This window comes from Culex quinquefasciatus, chromosome 3 (assembly GCF_015732765.1).
Source record: "Culex quinquefasciatus strain JHB chromosome 3, VPISU_Cqui_1.0_pri_paternal, whole genome shotgun sequence".
Classification (NCBI taxonomy): Eukaryota; Metazoa; Arthropoda; class Insecta; order Diptera; family Culicidae; genus Culex; species Culex quinquefasciatus.
This window is the reverse complement of record NC_051863.1, coordinates 190,606,958-190,630,357: the sequence shown is the minus strand read 5'-3', so window position 1 is coordinate 190,630,357 and position 23,400 is coordinate 190,606,958. Positions and strand designations below refer to the sequence as shown.

The window sequence follows — 23,400 nt, the reverse complement described above, 5'->3', positions numbered from 1 at the left end:
TTTTGTAATTCGAATTTAAATATTTCTGTATTTCGAAGCCGTTGCATCGTATCAAAAGTGGTCAAAGACAAACTTGTAGGAAATTTTACGGGCTTTTCGATAAAAATACACTGAAAGAAAAAACACCCAACTTTTATGAGATATTTTGATTTTTAAGTTTAAAAGTCAAATTTGAGGGAGCCCACGATTTTTTCGTTCAAAATTTTTGTGAAGATAGCCTAAGATGTTACAAAGACTCACGAAAAATGCAGGATGGAGCAACTCACCTAAAAAATACAAAATCATTTACTGAAACTGTTTTTTGAAAAGTGCTCTAAACGTCAAAATTTTCAAAACCGAATACGGGAATCGATTCTCCAGACAATTTTACATAAAGTCTCCATATTGACCATTGTCCTAAGTCCAATCCTTGTGAAGTTACAGCGGTTTTAAAAATAAAAATGTTGAAAAAATAGGTTTTTTGATGGTTTTTGGCAATTTCTATATGACAGACTTGATTTTTCAGTCTCATAAATATTTTTACCGGAAAGCTCGTCCAATTTCCCATAAGTTTGTGTTTGACCACATTTCAATTGGATGTATGGGCTTACAGATATAAGCTAATTTACTATCCAGGTTACTATACTACACTGAAAAAATATGATGTTTTCAATTATGAGCAATGTAATTAGCTTATATCTGCAAGCTCATACATCCAATTTAAATGTTGTCTAAGACAAACTTATGGGAAATTTGACGAGCTTTCTGGTAAAAATATTTACGAGACTGAAAAATTAAGTCTGTCATATAGAAATTGCCAAAAACCATCAAAAAACCTATTTTTTCAACATTTTTATTTTTAAAACCGCTGTAACTTTACAAGGATTGGACTTAGGACAATGGTCAATATGGAGACTTTTATGTAAAATTGTCTGGAGAATCGGTATTCGGTTTTTGAAAATTTTGACGTTTATAGCACTTTTCAAAAAAACAGTTTCAGTAAATGATTTTTGTATTTTTTTAGGTGAGTTGCTCCATCCTGCATTTTTCGTGAGTCTTTTTGTAACATCTTAGGCTATCTTCATAAAAATTTTGAACGAAAAAAAATCGTGGGCTCCCCCTCAAATTTGACTTTTAAACTTAAAAATCAAAATATCTCCTAAAAGTTGGGTGTTTTTTTCTTTCAGTGTATTTTTATCGAAAAGCCCGTAAAATTTCCTACAAGTTTGTCTTTGACCACTTTTTGATACGATGCAACGGCTTCGAAATACAGAAATATTTAAATTCCGAATTACAAAAATATTTAAAACACTTACGCCCTTCTCAAATGTCATTATCGAGTGGAACTGGCTCCATATACACAAAAATGGCTTATATAAGCGTAGGATAACATGTTTACAAAGTTTCATTGAAATCGGAGAGGGTCGAGAAAAAAGTACCTGAAAAATTCCTGTTTTGAGCTGTAATTGCTCTCCTTGAGGTTATTGACACATATTTATAAAACCTTTGTTCAAAAAAATAATCCGCAAAATCTAGAAGCATAATAAATAAATTTTATTGAAATCTTTTTCTCAGACAAAACAGAAAAAATGCTTGTAAACTAATTCAAATTCGTATTGCGATGTTTATTTTCCCATTTATAGTCAAATAAGAGAGAACAAAATTTAGTGGATTTCACGCATTCCGTAAAACCTGAAAAATTCACAAACTTAGTTACTAGCCTAAGTGTCAAAATCTTGATTATGTCGCAATGTTTACAAACATTAATTGTCAGACAAAAGTGCAGTCAGTGGCATCCAGAGATTATATAATCGCAAAAGTTTCCTTTTCGCGTGGGAACTTTTTTCAACAACACGCGTTCTCACTCAGTAGAAGTTTTTTTGTGAATCTCACCGTCAGCACGACTCAAATTCAATTGTTTTGTTTACAAAAATCGTACATCAACGAAAAGTGACAGGTCATTTTTGAAGGTGTAACGTTACACCTGCAAATGTGTTAGTGATTGTGAAATCGATATTGCACCGAAAAATCTCGATGATGATTTTTCGAACTTCCTTTTACCGATATTTCGTGCTTGAGAGAGGAATGCTCTCTTTCGCATTTCTCTCTCAGAAAGTGTTCTTTGGTGAAACTTTGTTGATGAAGCTTAGCTTAGCTCTCACTGAAAGTGTAAAAATTTGAAAGAGATGCTAACCAAAATCAAAATCTCAAATCATGTCGAAAAATTAAACCACCCTAGCTGCAAACAACCTGCTCGCCTTGTTTACTGCATGAAATATGCCCTCAAACTGGCCAACTATTTATCCACTTTTTTGTCCCGATCCACAAAATCACCCGTTTGTCCTTTCGTCGATCCTTGTTCCGAAATATCTTGCACTTTTTTCTACCGCTTTAGGTCAGCAAAAAAAAAAGCCACCATAATCAAGCCAGCCGACCAGCTTGTTGTTTTCCCTTGCATAGTTTGGTGCGGTCTTCGCCGAAGAAGAAGAATGTTGCCCCGCGGTTTTGGTGGGGTATTTTTTAAGCTTGCTTGTTTTTCTGTCGGATTTGCTGCTGCTGCTGCTCCGGACGGCCATTAATGGCCGAGCGGAAAGTATTAATATTGTTTGCTGCACCCACAGGGGGTGGGAAGGTGGACCAACCAGGAGTGATACCCCTAGAAGTATGCTTTACGCCTGGGGTTATGCTCCGGTGTAAATTGGATTGGTTTCCATAGGATATTTTTTTTCTTTTTTGAAAATAATTGATTTTTCTCAACATTAGCAGAGCTTCTCCTGAAGGGGAGGCAGGAAAATGCCATAATTGTGATTGGTCATCATAACAAATTTTAATGTCTTCCTCACGGAGCTAGGCATCCGAGATTTATGCGCCACATTTTAGAGGCTTCCAAGGTGTGGTCGGAGGAATAAAATTACGGAAGGTAATAATAATTTCATCATCCATCGGTGCCTTCCCTCCCCAGCAAGGTGGATGTAGCAGGACATTAAAATAATTCAATTAGAGATGTTTATTTCCATCGTTTGCTTACAAGTGACGAACACTTCTGGGTGGACTTTTAAGGTTGGGGAGAGAAATTTATGAGGTCACTTAAGGAGCAAGCCGTATGTTTTTTCTGCTTTGCACCTGATTTTATTGTGATTTTTTCTTCGTTTGTTTATTTTTTTCATGACGAGAGAATGCTTCGGGGTTGGAAATTTACAGCTCAATTTGAAGGATTACGGTGAGCTGTAAAACCGAACAAACAGTTGCAATTGGTGCTGACAGTTGCCATAAATTTCAATTGAAATAATCGCTTTTAAGGCATTAGGGTAAGACGATTAACTGAAATCGGATAATGAAATGAGATTTTTTAGTCAAATAGTTTTGACTTCAGTTCCAAACGATCTCTTCAATCGTTCAAAGTTCAAACAAAGATGAAACACTTTCAGCACTTCTCAAGTGCCCCCGGGGAGAACAACTTCTTCGAGGGGTTGGGGGAAAAACCTCCCCCTCAAGGCAGACAAAGCAAAAACAACGTGAAAAGCAATAAAACAAAGTTCACACTTTTCCAACCCAAAGCACTATAATTTACGCATTCTCGTTCGTTTCGGTGTGTGTGTGTGTGTTTAGTTTTATTCCAACCATCGCTCACTCTCGGGGAAGGTTCAGTCGATTGCCCTGCTTCAACTCGTAGTCTGCTGCTCCCGGGGAGGAAAATTCCATTAACGACAGTTTTTCTTCCACTTTTCCCACCTTCAAGTGGCTTCTCACTCGCCGTTTCTCGCTCGCACAGCAACAATAGATTCAATATTCTTTATTGTCTTGTTGCTACTTTTTTTTTCTTCCTCGGCTTCCATTTCCGTTTTCCTTACTCAAGCAACTTACTCCTTAACTAACTTGCTGCTGCTTTTCTCGCAACTTAAATGGCTTTTCTCGGAAAAATTCACACACATCAGTTCAGGAAAACAATCGAGCTGCTTTCAACATCGAGGACCATCCCAGCCCGTTTTCCATCAATGACGATGATGATGTTGCTGCCGGGGAGGGAGGGATCGAAATAGGAAAATAAAAGTGACGATAGCTTCTTGATTGCAGTTCTCCGTCCACGGGAAAAAGTTACTCCACATTCTCGAGAAAAGGAAGGTGTTGAAGCACCCCCAGGATTCGCTCGGAAAACTCCTGGGGAGGAAAATCTCAACCTGAGCCAAAGAAAACAGACAGAGTGGCCAACGTAAACAATAAGTGGAAACTTTAAACACTGTTGTGTCTACAGGAAGTAGCTACCCCTCAGCTGCAAAAGTTGTGGTACTTGGCAAGTTTGACATTGGTAAGGTTCGGGGATAATCAGAACTGTTCTTGAGTTTAACCGAGGTGAAAACTAGCTCAAGCTAGTTGAATAGTTTTTAAAGAGTTTGAATAACTTCTTTAAAAAATCAAGATCGTAAGGTCCAATCTTTAAAACCCACTTCCCCCAGCAAAAGCTGGCGCAGGTGACACTTGAATGCAAATGTTGTTTTTAATTCTGGACGGCTACTCCCAAGACGAATGTCCTTCGTTCCAGAAACCAGCCAATCCAAAAGACAAAGAATCCGCCCCCTCCCCTACCATTGCAAGTAATACATCTTGGTCGGGCGCAATCCAAAGCAGCAAGAATCACACCCTCTGGGGAGCTATTTATTTGTTTCTTCCAAGCATCCCCCCGTCCACACCATTTCCCACCAGCAAGCGACAATTTTCCCACAATCCTCCCCCACCCCCCCCCCCTGCGAAGTTTCCCATTCAAATTGGATCCGATTGTCGGGTTCGATTTCCAGAGCCGGAGAGTGAGAATCACTTTATTCAACTGGGACCGGCGTCCGACGTTCGCAGACGTCTTCAGACGTCTTGCTCGATTTTCCTCACAGCGACTTCGTCGCTCGCGCGCGTTCGGAAATGGAAAATTTATTTCCTTCTTGCGAAACTTTAATTTTGCGCCTTTTGCCCTCCATCCAGCGATGCGATCCGCCGCCTGGTTTTGCTTTATTGATCCGATTGATATATTGATAGCGAATCGTGACTTATTTGCCGGATTGTGTGGTGTTTCACCCCCGGTGCGAGATCGGGCGATAGCGTGCGATTTGAGCTGGGGGAGGTGACGGTTTGGGAGCGAATTTATTGAAAGATGCTAGACTAAAAGACGTCATCAGACGCCTCAAAAATCTGAATTTTGAAAACAGATGTCTCAGGCGTCTGAAGATGGTTCAGAAATCGACAAACAAGAATCAGATTATATCTATTGTATTGACGAGCGTCTTAAGTGTCAGTAACGTCACATGTCTCAGAAGTCATCAGACGTCTCTTTTGTGAGCAGAATTTCAGATTTTACCAGACGTCTCAAATTCCATGAAACGTCTATGGTGTGATCAGACTGCTTTCTTTGATATCAGCAATCAAGATATCTCAAGCTTTCACGAGCGTCTCAGCTGTCAGTAAACGTCACCAGTTGTCTTAGACGTCTTCAAACATCTCATGTGTCAGAAATCTCAGATATTGTCAGACGTCTCAAATCTTAGGTTTGAACAGGTTTTCCTCAGCTGGTTTCTAAGATATGAGAACGTATCTTGTTTGTTGATTCGATACAGGAGCCATCAAGCGTCTCAGATGATTTTTTTTTCTTCAAATATCAGAAAACTCCTTAGACGTTTGGAATAATAACATACGTAAACAAATCTTACATTCTAAGCTTCTACAATTTCTTGAATTTCTTAAATTGTCAAATTGATTGAATTTCTTGAATTTCTTGAATTGTCAAATTGATTACATTTCTTGAATTTCTTAAATTTCTTGAATTTCTTAAATTTCTTGAATTTCTTGAATTTCTTGAATTTCTTGAATTTCTTGAATATCTTGAATTTCTTGAATTGCTTGAATTTCTTGAATTTCTTGAATTTCTTGAATTTCTTGAATTTCTTGAATTTCTTGAATTTCTTGAATTTCTTGAATTGCTTGAATTTCTTGAATTTCTTGAATTTCTTGAATTTCTTGAATTTCTTGAATTTCTTGAATTTCTTGAATTTCTTGAATTTCTTGAATTTCTTGAATTTCTTGAATTTCTTGAATTTCTTGAATTTCTTGAATTTCTTGAATTTCTTGAATTTCTTGAATTTCTTGAATTTCTTGAATTTCTTGAATTTCTTGAATTTCTTGAATTTCTTGAATTTCTTGAATTTCTTGAATTTCTTGAATTTCTTGAATTTCTTGAATTTCTTGAATTTCTTGAATTTCTTGAATTTCTTGAATTTCTTGAATTTCATGAATTTCTTGAATTTCTTGAATTTCTTGTATTTCTTGATATTATTAAATTTCTTATTTTTTTTAATTTCTTGAATTTCTTTTTTTTTAAATTTCTCGAATTTTTTGAATTTCTTAAATTTCTTGAAATTCTTGAAACTCTTAAATTTCTTGAATTTCTTAAATTTCTTGAATTTCTTGAATTTCTTGAATTTCAAATTCAGCACTCAAACAGACTAAGCTGTAACCAGTCGTCTTAAATGTCAACAGACGTTTCGATTGTAAGCAGGCGCCTCAAATGTCAGCTATCGTCTTAAATGTCATCAGACGTCTGAGACGTCTGCAAACGTCTGAAATGATAAACGTTTGAAGCATTTTGAATTAAAATTTCGAAACCTCACCTTTCTCGGGTTACCCTCGGAAAATCGCTCCACTTTTACGAGCCTTCCCCCGGTTGCTATCAGCGCAGCGCGGCGTCGGTGGTGGGAAAAATTTCACCGCCACCCCTACCCGACGAGAAGGATTCATTTCGAAGCTGATGTACATTCGTCTCAGACTCAGACGTTCGGAGTGCCGTCGCCGCCGCGGGGTGCACATCGAGGGGTAAAAAAGTTGAAAATTTGCATATTGAAAGGCGCGCTCGCGTGATTCAAGGAATGTTTTATTTGTGAGAAATCTTTTATCTTCAGATGTTTTTTGGGTGGGGGTGGCAAACAGGCCGAGATCGATATTGGATACTTTTGTTCTCGGGGGGTTTTTGGAGGGGAATTTACGCTATTGTGTTTTGGTTTGTGGGGGAAAGTTTGCTTTCTTTTGATTTCCTTGGAAGATATTTGTTTGGTTTTTTGGTTCGATTTTTCGCAACGATAGCAAAGATTAGGTGGGATTGATGTTGGTTCTGTAACGAACCGGGGTATGATTCTGTTTAAACATCGATTGTCAGGAACACACATGAATCTCTAGAAAATTTCAGACGATCTACAGCAAGTCTCTAATCTGCCCCCTCTCAAACTCAAATTAATCACCCAGCTGTCCTCAAATCCCAACTCACTCGTTTGCCGATTACAACTTCCGTCGAAAAAAAAAGGACGCCGATCATCTGCTTCCGGCTCCCTCCCCCCACCCCAAAGCTCAGCTCGTCAGGGGCCTCAGAAGAAGACGGCGCTTTCGCGCTTCGCCGCGCTGCCACCAAAAGTGCCAAGATTGCGATCGAAAATCAACAAGTTTCACCATAAATCTTAATCCCGCCGCTCGGGTTGTCTCTGAGCGCCTTCTGGTGTGTTGCTGGCGGGGCGGGGGGAATTTTCCAACCAAAACGGAAAAACAAAGCTCAGCCAAGTCTCACTACCAAAAATAGGCCTGAGTGTAATGAAAAATAAATTTTAACTGCAAATGACACAAACCGGAAAATTTATCTGTTTTTCCCCGTTTTGTGTTTTTTTTTCTTCGAAGGGATCAAGCTTGGCGCTTCACTCCCCCGGAAGATGGTTGTTTAGTGGCTATTTATTCTTTTCGGCCACGTTGCCAAAAATTGGCCGAGGCCCCCGGAAGTCATTATTTAACCCCTTTCTGCTGGCACCAAGTGAGGTTCCAGGCTGCTGCCACTAATGTGTCTCATTTTTCATTCCACTGTTTTTGGTTCTTAGCTGGATCTTTCTGAACAGAATTAGATAAAATTTAAACGCTACGAAATCTTTTTATTGCCTAAATGTATGCAATGAAGGATGATCACTAAACTGCACTTCTTCGAAAGTTTCAAACCTGTACTCCTCCAACAAATTGCACCCAATTACAGCACAAATTGAATCAAATTGACTCACTTGACTTGTCCGCGGTGGCTCCCCAGCGCCATGAAATGAATCATTTCAAAATTCATGCTTAAAACTAATGTCGCTCGTGTCTTGCCCAGGTCGCCCGGACACTAACTGGATGTCATTTTTTTTTTCAACTCTTTCGGTGCAGTTTTCCCCTTCTTATGTGCAGTTTTCCTGCCTGATGTGAGTGTGTAACAGCTGAAAGAGCTCAACGCGAGGCTGCCTCCGCTGCACATGGAGATAAATTTCCCCACTCATAATAGACTCAAGCATTACGAACGGACGGACGATGGCACACTGGTGGAACACGTGTGCTGCTGTTGCAGCTACTGTTCTGCACCTTGCTGAAAAAGGCACAGTCGGTTGAATGAAAATGTTGAAATTTTTCGGGTCTTTTTTTCGTGATTTTCTTTCTAAACTATTCTGAAATCATTAGAAGATAAAATGTTGAAAAAACTGCACCGTTTTAAATACTCAAAGTAAAATTTAACTGGATTTTTTTTGTTTTTCGATTCTTTCATAAAAATAAAAATAAGACCATGATATTCCATTCATAAAAATATTGTTTTAGAATAAATAAAAAAAATCATTAATATTGCCTATGAGACATTCAAGATTGGACCTCTGGTTGCAAAAATACAGCAAATAAATGAAAAATACACGAAAATTTAAGTTTTTTAAGTCTCATCTAAACATTCCCACATTGTCTAATGCCAGCAACTAATGGTCCAATTTTAAATGTTGAAAAATGAAATATTTGTGAAATTTTATGATCTTTCGAAAACAAATATTTTGAATTTTTTTGAATCAAGACTATTATTTCAAGAGGGCCAAAAACTCAATATTATGCTTATTATTGTAATATTTGAATCAAAATTGCTTTGAAAAAAATATCCAAAAATTATTCTTGCAACACTTTGAAAAAGTGCAAGTGTAACTTATATTATTTTTTTCCGGTATTCCAACTTACTCAACTATCATGTGCCATTATCTAGTAATTTTTGATTCGATTTTCTGTGTTAAGTTAAATTGTTTAATCTTTCTGATCAAAATATAACTGAAATTTCAACAGGATTAACATTTCAAAAGGGCATAAAATAAAGATAAAATACATTTGAAACAGAGTGATTTTGCCGCAAATTAATTTGTTGCAAAATTATAACATAAAATGTTATGAATTATTTACAGAATGTTTTTTTTTTCTTCAAATTCTCCTTACCTGAATTTACAACATTGTCGAAGATTAATTAGAAAAGATGCAAAATTTCAATTGTTTTGATATTTGTTTGGGCAGTTGTAAAATTTGTTTGATTTTTTGATGTCCAGGGGTTTTTTTAAAAGGTCCAATAAACCAAATCATCAGTTTTTTTTATTTTTGGGTGCTTTTGAAACCGCCTTGAGTCAGGGGTATCAAAAAACATTTATAAAGCAAAAACTGAAAATTTGGTTTATTGGACCTTTTCAAAAAAAAAAAAAATGCTTGTCGAATTATTGAAGGAAAATGACCCACTTAGTCAAATCACAGTTTTTTTTAAGATAACTGAAATCCCAAAAAATAAAGAAAAGTTTTTAAATATCATTTAATTTGATTTTTTCTACCCTTTCCTTTGTGAAAATAGTTAAGAGCGAGTCCACGAACAGGGCATACCCCTTTGTATGGGACGTCGTTTGGACCTCACCAATCTGCCTGAAATTTTCAGGGATTGTTTGTACATATAAAACTAGCATCTGGCCAAAATATGAGCACTCTAGGTCAACGGGAAGTGGGGCAAATCGGGACACAAAGTTTGAAGGTTCAAAAACGTAAGAAATCTTAAAAAGGCTATAACTTAGGCAAAATTCAATTTAATTTCGAAATTCAAAATGCATCTTAAAGAGCTTTAAAAATGTAACAAAATGCAGGATAGAACATCCAAATTGGTTAATTCTAAAGGGAGTTATTGGCATTTTAGTGAAAAAATTGCATAATTTTCAAACTCAAATAAAAAAGTGTTCCATCCAGATATCAACTCGGATCGACCTGCAGCTTGTTGGGGACATCTGGAACTACCATCTGAGACTGAGACCGGGTTGGGTAAGGCAGTTTAACATATTGAATAGACACTTTTACTTTTAGTGAATTTTTGGTTGTAAATTTTTGCTCAGGGGACCTTAGATCCCATTTTATGGTGATAATTTTATCATAATCGTGTTCCTGAGACAATTTCACAATAGAAACATACTTAAAATGTATATTATCATCCATTTTAACCCTTTAAAAAATGAAAGATAAAAAAAATTAAGAAGCTGCTTTTTTTTGGTGTCATCTAGTATCCTTGGAAACGAACTTGATTTTCAATAAATGTGAATCAAAGTTTTTTTTTACTTTCATTATTTAAAGGGTTAAAATGGATGAAAACAAACATTTTAATGCATGTTTCTTCTGTGAAATTGTCTCAGGAACACGATTATGATAAAATTATCACCGGAAAATGGGATCTAAGGGGTCCCCCGAGCAAAAATTTACTACCAAAAAATTCACTAAAAGTAAAAGTGTCTATTTGATATGTTAAACTGCCTTACCCAAAGCGGTCTCAGTCTCAGATGGAATTTCGAAATTAAATTGAATTTTGCCTAAGTTATAGCCTTTTTAAGATTTTTTACGTTTTTGAACCTTCAAACTTTGTGTCCCGATTTGCCCCACTTCCCGTTGACCTAGAGTGCTCATATTTTGGCCAGATGCTAGTTTTATATGTACAAACAACCCCTGAAAATTTCAGGCAGATTGGTGAGGTCGATGCGAGATGGGTATGCTTTGCTCGTGGACTCGCTCTTAAATAGAATAAAACAAATTATCATAAAAAAATTTCAATAAAAAGGCAACAATTGTCAATGTTAAACTCAACCGTGTGTTTATGTTCTGGGAAACAAATTATATTTTTAAGGGATAAAAAAGTTCAAAAATGTTTCATAAAAGTGCATTACTGGACAACCATGATTTATTTAAAAAAATGCAAATAAATTAAAGTGTTCAAAGCAAAAACTAGTTTTTTTTAAATAAATTTTATAAATAGTTGCGTTGAGTAGCATTTTTTTTTCTATGAAATGAAAGTTCTGTAAAAATATCGGATATTTTTCTGAATTTGAAGTTAAAGAAAAAACTTTGGATTTAAAATTTTGCCAAAATCTTAATATGTTATTTAAATAATCAATCAAATTGAGCAAAAAATAAAACAACAAATACTTAAACTGTTTTGCAAAAAGTCATCAAAAAATTTAAATTATGTTTATCAAAATTTTCAAAAATAAGATTATTTAATCTATTTTTTTTAGAATTTTAAAGATTGTTCAGGATTTTTCAATCGAACAGTCAAGTTTCTGTAGCTGAGATTTGCCTACCATGTATTAAAGTCAAAAACATTTGAAAATACTCTTACTAGTCAAGTTGATAAGCTAGTAAATCTGTAAACAACATTAAGTAACGGAATTGTAATTTTTGTTCCGTTTATCGATTTGTTTAGCAAGCCAAAATTTGTTGAAAATTCACATTTTCGGTATGTTAAAACTTTAAACTTGTTGAAACTTTAAAGCGGGTTGGTCGAAAAAAAAAACATTAATAATTTCTTGTTTTGTAAAATTGAATATATGTTAATTAACCCATTTAAAATGAAAAAAAAACTAATTTTTGCTTTTCAAACGCACCTGACTGTAAACACCACCCGAATCCCCCCAGCCCAGCACGGCTGAGTGACTGAGTGAAAGGATGAAGGTTGCAAATTTCCGGTTTCGTAGAGCTGACAGCACTGCTGCTGCGCTGGTGGCAGGGAAAATTTAAATCCTTCTCATCCGGTATTTTAGGTCCGACATGAGCTCTTTAGAGATGGTAGTACTAGAGGCAGAAAAAAAATGGTGGCATTTGTGAGCTACCGGTGGAGAATTTTTGGTTTTTTTGCTGGTCTAAAAAGTGGAGCTCATTTTTGCCTATAAATTTGCCACTGTTACTTGTCCGGTGGTACTTTGTAGGAATGTGATGACGCAAGGGTTGTTTTGGGAGATTTAGACCAGAGGAGATTGTTGAGTCCATGAGTATGAAATTTGAAATTCCTTTAAAGTTTTGTGAAAGTTCTGGATATCATGAAAAGATGAAATGATTCACAAATTAAAGATCTCAAATCGCGCAGTTCCCCTTTAGTACTTGATTAACGACCAACCCAGCGCTCGGGACCTATTTCCCCATTTTCCTGCCATCATAACCCAAATGTCAACGGCAACGATATCTCGGACAACACTGTTGCTGGAAGAATCCTGCTCGAATCTTCTCCACCCCAGTATCTGGGACCTCACATAACCTCATCTCATAATGGCCCGCGAGCTCGGCTTTTACGATAGTTTTTTTATGTTTAATTATCGTTCTTTGGGTGGCGATAAAATTCGTCCCAACCCCGAAAGCTGATGCTGCTGCTGCGTTTTAGTGTCAGTCCGCTCATCTGCGCCATTAAAGTCATCTCGCGAGTGGGTGATTTTTAAGGGGGAAACCAGGGATGTTCAGAATTGAGTCTGATTTTTCTTGGAACTCTTTAATTTCCTTAATTTAGCAGAGTTGCCCAGCGATTGATGAAACCTTCTGAATTTGGAATTCGTCCTAAATTCCTTGAAATACATCCCTGATCGTCAGACCAGGCTGTCCTTCCTTTTGGGAAGCCCACACAGATAGTTGCCTTGTGATTTAGATAAAAAGAAGTATTGAAGACCTTCCACGAGAGCAACCCCCCTGACCAGAACCGTCACAGCCTGCCGAACAATCTCGTGGAGTCCCACAAAACGTTCCGCAATTATCAGACTATAATCTTCCACTGACCCATAAATTCGTTTTTATACCCCCCACGAAACCCGTCCAAAAGTGTCGTCATCCCGAGATGTGAGTGCAAGGGTGATCGTTTTGGGACGCCAGGACGCTGCACCCGGGTTGCCGCCGGCAACTGACTGTTCCATAGATTGTTTCTACACGTCCTTCCGGAGTCCGCTCTCGATAGAGGGGAAGAAAATCGAAAACTTTCGTGAAATACCGTCCACTGGGGTGAGTTTAACTTCGTTCCGATTCGATTTCCTCGCTTAACGAAAGGTTGCCCACGGGCGGGCGGCCTGCTCCGGAACTATGCAGCTCGGCCAAAGCCAAGTCACAGCGCCAAACCGCAAGAGAGATCAACCCTTTTTTATGAAGCGTCGGGATATTGGACCTCCGGGCGGCCGAAGCGATATTTTAATCCGTTCGTTGCGTTTTTCCCCGGCTTCGCAGGGCGACCTGGTCTCGGAGATTATAAGCTTTCACCGCTGAGACCTGTGTGGGAGCGCGAGCAGTTGCTCTGCCCGGCGGGTCCAGAACCACGTGGATCGAAATAAAACTAGGAGCTTTTTAGCGAAATTTGCCCCAGCCCGCCCCACCCGGAGTTTCCGATAGCAATCTTGCCTTCTTCACGTGTTGCAGTGCGGTGGTCGGTCCTGCGGGCACTCCGCTGCACCGACAATCTCCAGAAGTGGGATGCTGGGGATGCTGCCGCTAGAACCGATGATGGCGTTCGCTTTTGCCGATAAGTGGAAGGCAATCTATTCAATTACTCATGCTCCGGAGGAGATGATTGGAGTTTTAAAGTACACGGGGGTGCAGGTTCTTGTAGATTTTCTTGGTTTTTTTTATGGTAAGAAAATGTGATTTTTTGCAATTCATTTCTTGGTTTCGAAAACCTCCTCAGAATCGGCTCGAAAATTCAGGGGGGCAAAAATATATTTATACTTTTCAAAAAAACATCAAAATTTCAATATAAATTCAAGTGCAATTAGCATAAATCAATTGAAAATGCATTCCACTGGGTTTAAAATCATTTTTAAGCATGTTGGGTTTGTTAAAAAAAATAAAAAAATTGAAAATTTTCGAAAAACAGTAGAGCTTAAAGTTTCTTTTTCGCAAAAAAAATTGTTTTCGTAAAATTTTTCATTTTTTCAAAATTAATGATTGCAAATTAAATTTTTATACTTTTATTTTCTTTCAAATGTTGAGACCATGACTTGTTAGTCCATTTTTTATATATTTTCTGAAAAAAAAAATCAAAAGCTCTTACAAATGTGATCAAATTTTGCTTAATTTTGTGTAACCAAATTGAAAAAATTTAGCAGCAAAAATATTAACAAATATATAAAATATATAATTGTTTTGTCGGGACCTTCTGTAGAAAAAAAAAGTTTAAAAAAATCAATGAAATTTGATCTTAAAAGAATTATACCGAATTGAAAAAATAAATTAAATAAGGTTGATGCAAATATTTTTTCTAACTTTCGGTCCATTAACTCTTACCAAGATCGAGGGGGAGCAAAAAATGAATATTCAAGCTATGGTTTTCAACATTCTAATCAAAAAAAAGTTGTAAAATTCACTATACACAAGCACTTCTCAAGTTACATGCTAGACCTTATCGTAGCCGTCACAACCGCTATAAAACCTATCAGCCGAAACCAACATTGAAACCACTTGATAAACCACTCTTAAAACCATATTTATAAAACCTTTATAGGAGTACAAGGCTTTACAACTGATTCTTAACGAACTCCTCAAAGCCTTAATAAAACCTTTGTTAAAACCTAGTCAGGAGTTGTGGAAGAATAACATTTCATACGACTTCAACCGTCTTATGCCAAACAGGTTCAATTCTGGCCATAAATAAGTCTTAATCTTGCCCAACGATAAAATGGAGATGGTTTGCTAAACTGGCGATTATGGAATAAATTATATTGAAGGTTATTAAATTGACGTGAGAGCATATTTATCGCATAAGGTTGCTCAATTTCAGCTTTCAGCGGTTGAAATTTGTATCGATAAATGTGTGAGAGTAGAGCTAAAAAATGTACTTGCTTCATGAAAAATTATTTTTTTAACATAAATTTTTTCATGAAATAAATATTTTATTGCAATTCATTGAAAAAATTATCAAATTATTGATGAACTTCTATGGCTATAAAAATTATGTTCTAAAATTTAGCATTAATGTGTGTTTTCATCAAAATTCAAATTTATAGCTTTTTCTATTTTTCTGCCCAGATGGCGGTCAATCACATTCAATCAAACCACGCATTTAGCGCCATATTTACGAACTGAAATTTGGCCGCGATAAAAGCTTTTTAGGAGATTATGGTTTTCGGTAAACATTTTGCATGCCTAATGGCACTTGGCAGCTAAAACACCCTTGGTTTAAAAGAAGCTTGCGATAAAACTGTTTGGCATGGCATTGCTATCGGGTTTTTTCAAGACTCTTTTAAAACTTTCATAAAACCTCTTTAAAAGCTTTTTAGCTTTTTTATTGTCACATGGTTTTCTGTTCGAGGCATAAAATCTTTTAACAATCAGCTCTTGCTTAATGGTTGCGGTAAATGCCGAATTAAAACTATTAAGCAATCAAGATGCTACCATAAAACTTGAATTAAACTCGGTGGTGGTGGTTGGTTTAAAAATGTTACTTGCCCTAGTAACATTTTAGGTTTTAAGTAGGCCATAAAAAGCCCATTTAGGTCGTATGAAGGTTTTCAGAACCATGATAAAACCTGTTTGTTTAGAAACGTTACTAGGGTGGGATACAGATGTTTTGTAATAAGGCCGTTGAAAACATTTTTTGAAGTTTATGTCGACTATTACCATCATTAGTTTTCAAAATATCTATGTATTGACGAAAATTTAATTTTTGTTGGAAAATTATTGGATTTTTTTTTCAAAATTCAAAACATTTTTAAAACAAACATGCTAAATATGAATATTAATGCCGAAAAATGTATTTTAGATTGTTTTCAATTAATTAGACTTCTATTTTCAAGGAAATTTTGAAGTTTTTTGCAAACATGTTTTTTTTCGCCCCCTGATTTTTCAGACCGATTATTAAGGGGTTACATACATGTAGAAAATCACAAAATTTTAAATTACAGAATATTTGTTAAATCCACTCAAAGGATGATTATTAACCAATCCTGAAAGTTTCATGAAGATATTTCATGATTAAACTGAGTAAGAGACGATTTAAGCTCAAAATTTTGCCATGCGCAAAGCGGGCTGTCAAACTTTGTTGGCGTTTTTCTCTAAACCTCGAGTTGATTTACGGGTGCCACGATATCTCGAGATGGGAAGGACCAAATTGGCTGAAATTTGAGGTGAAGACTCTCAAGATGTATCCCGTGTGCATGACGAAGCCCAATTTTTAAAATTTGCTTTTTAAAAAAATTCAAAAATCAAAAACTTTTGGTTTTTTTTTCATGAAAAACACAAAAATATTTTTATCTTTTTCTAAAATAAACTTTTTGAAAATCGGGCTTCGTCATGCACACGGAATCGGTTTAACGAGTCTTCACCAAAATTTTTAGCCATTTTGGTCAAGACAGTGTTGAGATATCGTGGCACCCGTTTTTTGAAATTGCTAACTTGAAATTGCTATATCTCGGCAATGGTGCAACCAAATGTCTCCAAATTTATTTTGTTAGTAGGTGAAAATGTATAATTTAATGCCCTGAAAAAAGAATTAAAAAAAGTTGAAGTGTACGCTCACGCTAACCTCTGACTTTTTTGACGATATACATGTAGGTAACCCCTTAAGGGGGGGGGGGGAGGAGGGGGGGTGACATAATCTTTGGAAAATATTTGCAACAGTCTCATTCGTTAAAAAATATGAAAAAAAAATAAATTGAACAAAAATTTAAAATAATTTCAAACTGGTTCAATCTTGGTACATAAAAAAAATTAATAACAGGAAATAAAGCCAATTTGGGAAAATTTGAAAAAAGATGAGGAAGGGCGACTTCAACTTTGTAACAGATTTGCAGCGGCCTAACCTGTTAATTAAAAAAAATCGTTTTATCATCCAGCAACTATTGGAAGGATTCTAAATGTTAAAAAAAATCAAAACCCAGCTGACTTTTGAGAAGCTGTTTTTTAAAAATAAAATTTCTTAACAAAAAAGCAAAACAATTAGATAAAAAAAAGATAAGAAAAAACTGAACTTTTTAGCACTGTTTTTTGGTGACAATAAGTAGGCCTTTTCGTCAATAAAGAATGCCGGGAAAAGAAATAATTTGGTCATACATTTTTCCAACGACGTTTACTGAGTTGGATTATTACGAAAAGTACTGAAAAAAGCAAGTTTTGCCAAGAGTGAAACACATTATTTTTGCAATTCTGAAACACACTCTTCATAATAATTCTTAAAATCCAAAAAAGAAACGAAAAATTATACTTTTCCAGTGAATGTTAGAAAGTACTTTTCAGTACTGTTATTTTGGGCGATGGAAAGTAGGCCATTTCGTCATTTGAGGATCAATTGTGTAGTTTCAGAAAGGAATTATATTTTTTTCTTTTGGCAAGGATCATGAAAATTTAATTTTGAAATTTAATCTTGATTTTTTGCTTTGGAAGTTGGAACACTTTAATGACACAAAACTTAAAAAATATCGTTGAATTTTCCTCCTAACTCGTTCAGAGGGCAGCATATCCTCTCCTTTAAATTGACCTCCACTTCCAAAAGTGTCTTAACGACATTATTATTAACTAACAAGAATTCCTCTTCCCTTCCCACTAGACCTAACCGAGCAATGAAAATCAAGTAAAAAGCATGCATTTTCTTCCAGAACACCCCCCCCCCCCCCTCTACTTCTCCTAAGAGGGTGCGCACCGATTTGCGTGTGGTTCTCTTCCAGAAAAAAAACTGCACTTATAGTGTCAGGGGAGCGTCTTTTTGCTGCTGCTGCTGTTTCGATTTTCCGAGAAGCTTTTCTTGCATGATAAAGTGAGGGAAAATCTCCTCCAAACACTCCTCCCTAATGGAATGTTGATTCTTTCTGCTCGACGTCTACTACTGCTTCATCGAAGGGAAAAATCTTCCTGGAGCTGTGTCGTTCGCAGAAGAACCCCGAGTCCCTTGAGTCAGTAATTGAGTATTAGAGTGAGGGTGCAGCAATAACGAGCTGAAAGGAGCGTTGAGAAAGATGTTGCACACAAGCTTCAATTGATGCAAATCGTTTGAAGAGTTTAATTTTACTTGGAAATGCTTGGAGTCGGAGATCACAAACAAAAATAAAAGATCTTCTTCAAAACCCCAAGTTGGTTGGTTAAGGTTGCCACAAGAATAAAACTGCTTCCACCGGAGATGAGGCAACTTTTCCGATTGAATCGGTTTTCCAATGTTGAGGTTTTCCCTGGGGTTATCTGCTTCAGACCGCCTCACGGCGAGCAGCCGGTAATTATTACGATACACTTGCGCTTCTAGTCTGTTGCTTCCAACTTGCGGCGAAAGGAATGAACGAAAAAAGAAGCTCAGACACCTTTTCCTTTGACTTTGTCGACGAAGAAAAGTATTTTAATTTAAAGATTATCTCGTGGCTTCCGAGGTCGTCCGTGCACTTCCGGGGCCCCGATCTGGCGGCTTGTGTAATTATTGTGTGTTTCTCAAACACTTGCCCCTCCCCCCCCCCCCCTTTAAGGGGTTGAGGGGGGGGGGGGGAGTTCAAAACGAGTTCCGACCTCCCGAAAAAAAAGCGCCCACCACTTCAAAGAAAAGTTGCTCCTCTGCAGAAAAGCTCGTTTGCCGTGCCGTGCGCCTGAATGTATGTGAAGGAGTTGTGCACACTGTTGTGTTTTTCGACGGAGGTTTTTCTGGTTCACTGCCGTCGTCGTCGTCGGTGCTGGGTGCGGAAAAGTTTGCCCACGCCACTCAACCCAGTTTTTCCCCTCGAGTAACCGGAAAAGTTCGACAGGGGCGAAGAAACCGTTCTGTTTCCGTCTCATAGGAGGAGCGAAATGGGGAAAAGGAGCCCCGAATGTGTTTTAAAGATGTTTTTTGATGATCGTCTTTTTCGCATAATTAGAAAACTTTTATTATTTATGAAATCACTTTGGGGAAATGCTTTACGAGCTGCCAGTGACTGAAACAATAGTTTGAAGATTGACTGTAAGGCACGTGTCAGAATTCGAGAATAAAGTCTTAACTGTTTTGGTTTGTCCCACTAAACGCTTTCTTGTCGACGAAACGTCTGATTAAGACGACATTTTCAAACGTCTTAGTAAGACTCCTTCAAAATTTGAATGTCATTCAGCAGAGACAAAAGCCATATCTGATTCAATCGTCTGAATTGGTCACAATTGTGCAGACAAGAACCCCAAAATGAAACGTTATTTCGCAACACTCTTCATCGATCCACCTAGAAGGCACCCCCAACATTTTCACTTAACAGAGTGTGAAAGCTTTCATGTTTTGACACACGTCATATCCGCACAGACTCGTTCAGGATTGTTGCTCTCCCAGTGGTGTGCGCGGCCAAAGATTTAACCGTCGTAAAACTTTACACCAGAAAGCTCTCCCCTGCACACCACAACTGGGTGAAACTTTTTCCAACACCCCACCCTCTTCCCACCCTGAAAGTCGTCTGACAGAACGAAAAACGAATGAAATAACACTCATCTATCGCGGTGCATTAAGCAAGCGGAGCAGAATATAACAAGCATCAGACAGACTCCTCGTCGTCGTCACATTTCAACACCCCCCCTCCACGTGGGCACCACTCGGCTAGAAAGACTCCAGTTTTTTAACATTCCAGAAAGGCCAGCAGTAGCAGGGAGGAAGGCTCGCGAAAATATGGTTGAGATCAGCAAACTCGTAATAAAACTCAAGTGCAACGAGGAACGTTCTGGCAAAAAGTTCACAGTAAGAAAAAAAATTAAACTCTTCTGAAACCCAACTAAGATCTTGAAACATTTAAAAGCGTAGCTCAAAATAATCACATTTCAGGCGTCATTTTGATACTTATTCCAATAGAATATAACCTGTTTTAGTCTGTACAACCTCATTTTTTTGATCAAATAGAAATTAATTTTCTTTTAAAAACAAGCAAACTTGAACTTTCTGATTAATCGTTGCCAGATTAATATTTTTAACTGTTCTACTTCCAGTGAACTACATTGCCTTCACAAGTTGGACGGTCCATGACCCGAGCGAAAAGGAATCAAATTTTATGTGATAAATAAGAAAATGAATTAAACATTTAATCATTTAAAACATTGTGTTTTGTTCAGTTGAAAATAAAAAGTCTATATGTTTTCTATATCTGACATTTATAAAAGCAGAAGAAAATCTGAAATTTTAAACAATACTTTCACTCAATTCTAGATTAAAGTCTTATTTACAAAGCAAAACTCAAATTTAGGTATCATGAAATATCTACCTGAAATTCAATAGAAAACATATCGACCATGACTAACTATCATTCTTAGATATTACTTGATTAACTTGATTAATTTGATCGATCTCTTAACCATAAATAATTAAAAAAAAAAACTTGCTCAACATTTATTTATTTTTCGTTTCTAAAATTAAATTTAAACATACTTTTACACATCAAAAAACTATTTTTTACACATAAGAAATACTTTGAATGAACTGGAAATGATTTAACAAATAAAATTAATATAAATTAATAATCATATATTAAAAATAAACCTCTACAATCGAACCCCGCCTCTAGACGGGCTTCGATCTAAAAGGCGGCAAAAAACAATTTTTTAACCAATTTTTGATATTTCCAAAGCAAATTTTAGAATTGGATGTGGGAGACTGATTTTATGTTACTTTGCCAATGTTTCAAAAAAGTAACATTTTTAGGGGTCTTCGTTGGCTATGTTTTTATTACTAACTTTTCCAATATTTAAGAAAAAGAAGTATTTTTTGTAGTATCTCAGACTATGCCTCTACGCATTTTTTACAATTTAATCCTATTTGTGCCATTCTAAAGCAGAAAATATGGATAACAATCAAAAAATTAAAATGTGACTGTAAAAACATGAATACATAAGAATGGCATAATGAAATATTAGGAGGTAGAAAAGGCCAAAAACTACCAAAAAGAAACATAAACTAAATTAAAATAATTCAAATTGAAATACAAAAAAAAAACAAGAAAAAAAACAAAAGAAGTAAAGGTATTCGTAAAACAAATGTTGGTAAAAATGACCCAGGAAAAATAAAAATTTTCGAAAAAGATATTTGAGCAGTAGCAGAAAAACCAACATTTTTCTGATTATTTTGGCTTCATTTGATGTAAACAATGCTCATTCTGGCATTTAATGCACTTCATTTAATAACATTTTAAAGGAATAGGTTTTACTTCATTTAAACCCTTCCTCCTGGTTGAAAATTTCTACGCAAAATTGATTAAATTTGAATCCATAACCAGTTTGCTATTGAAAAACACGTTTAGAGATCCAGGTTTTCTGCAAGTTTTTTAAGAACTTTTTCTATTTAATGTTTTTTAGCAAGGTTTTTCAGCACAAAATAGGCCGTTACAAATATTTTTTGAAGTTTATGTCCCTCGACTCTGACCGAAATCGAGGGGGGAGGGCAAAAAAAAAGTTTAAAATAGTAGTTTTGTGTAACAAGGTGCAAAAAGAAGATGGATTCATACCACAAGTGCAGAAAAATCAAGTTTGCAACGAGTTCTTACAACTTTTTTTGAAATTAAAAAAAAACGCTTTTTTGAATTGAATTTTTTGTCACACGTCCATGTGTTAAGCAAATTCGCCGTTCAAAGCAAAACAATATTGAAAAATGTTACTTTTCGAAACCAGTGCTGCTTTTTAAACGAGCCCAAATCTTGCTATTAATGCAGAAAAATGCATTTTAGATTGTTTCAGTGGATTCGTATATTTGTTACGGCCTTCTAATAGTAGTTTATGCAACAAGTTACAAAAAGAGGATTTTTTCAGCACGAGTCGTACATTTATCCAACGAGGTTCACCGAGTTGGATAAATACGAAGAGTGCTGAAAAAATCAAGTTTTGCAACGAGTTCCATACAACATTTTTTGCAATTCCAAAAAACACACACTGAGTGAAATTTTATGTCAAATTTTCATTTTTTTTGTCAATAAATCGATTAAATCAAAAAAATGTTGAAAAGTGTTACTTTTCAAATCAAGTGCTGAAAAGTTCAACTTTTCAGCACCCATTTGAGTGTTGAAAAGTAGAACTTTTCAGCATTTATTTTGAAAAGTGTTGCTATTCGATTCTGTTATTTTTGGTACAGAAAAGTAGGCTATTTCGTCGTTCAAGAATGACAGGAAAAGTAAGTAGTTTCACGATGGAATTGCAAAAATATATTTTACTAAGAGCATCAATACCAATAATTTATAATCCTGAAAATGTTTTATTTTAATTTTTAAGATTTTCTTGGAAAAAATAATATTTGTTTGAAATTTAACAAATTTCATTTGGATAATTTTATGGAAATTGATTAATCATATAATCAACTATAGCTATAGCTTTTTTTGCTTAAATTTTAAATTTCAATCCTTGAATGCTTTATACTTACAAAATCACTGTGGTAGATTCAGGTATTCAATAAGGCCGTTGAGAATATTGTTCAAAGTTTCAGTCACACCTCATTCAAAACATGCCAGAAAAATCAATGAATAAAAAATAAAAAAAAAATAATTTAATTGAAAATAGTGCAATTCATTGAAATTTATCTCCCTACTTTAAAGCATTGTTTTGCCAAAATCAAAAATAAAGTTTATAGAATTGTGATTATACAAATCATGAATAACATGACTTGATGGCTTGAGACAATTTGTTTACATGTTTTACTATTGCTCAGAATAGAGAGACATGAAACATGAATATCAAAAAAATATTTGTTGCGACCTTTTCTTGATTGAATTTACTAATTTTTGAATTTCAGTTTCAAATATTATTGCTCACTTTGCACCAAATTCTCCCCCTGTGCAAATCATAACTGCACACCAAATATTTGCACACTTGAAATCCTACCCCTTCTGCAATAACTTTGATCAAAATAATTTCCAAGCACACACTTTCTGGATAAATTTCAAAAAAGAACGGTTTATTTATTGAACTGAACATTAAATCTCATTTATTATTTTAAGGCTATTAAAATTTAATAACTTTGTTACGAGATTTTGTCTAGGCCCTTATAAAATTTCAAATATCAGTATCTCTAATCTTGAATTTATAAGAATTTGAAAGTGTTCTTTTTGAATGAAAATAGAAAAAATAAGCTAGATAAAATATCCAATAGTTCAAAAACGATTCCCCCCCTTCAAAATTAGAGTACATTGTTCTGATCAAAACTACTTGTTGAGAAATTTTTATTAAAGGTCAACAAACTGAACGACTGAATTGAAATTTATTGAATTTCCTGCCAACAAATGAAATTATAAATTCTGGACAAACATTTTAAAGAATAATGTTATGCAACTTGCTTTAGAAAACTCCTTCGAATTTATACCCGAAATTAACACTTTTATGTATCGTCAGGTAATTTACTATAATTTAATTCTATCGATT

The 23,400-nt window shown here is 35.7% G+C and overlaps 1 protein-coding gene across 2 annotated transcripts in view; it reads left to right on the top strand.

Annotated features, from left to right (window-relative positions):
* Positions 1-23,400, top strand: part of LOC6040951 (RNA-binding protein Musashi homolog Rbp6) — a 1,069,503-nt gene that overhangs the window by 895,424 nt on the left and 150,679 nt on the right. The window lies entirely within an intron of this gene.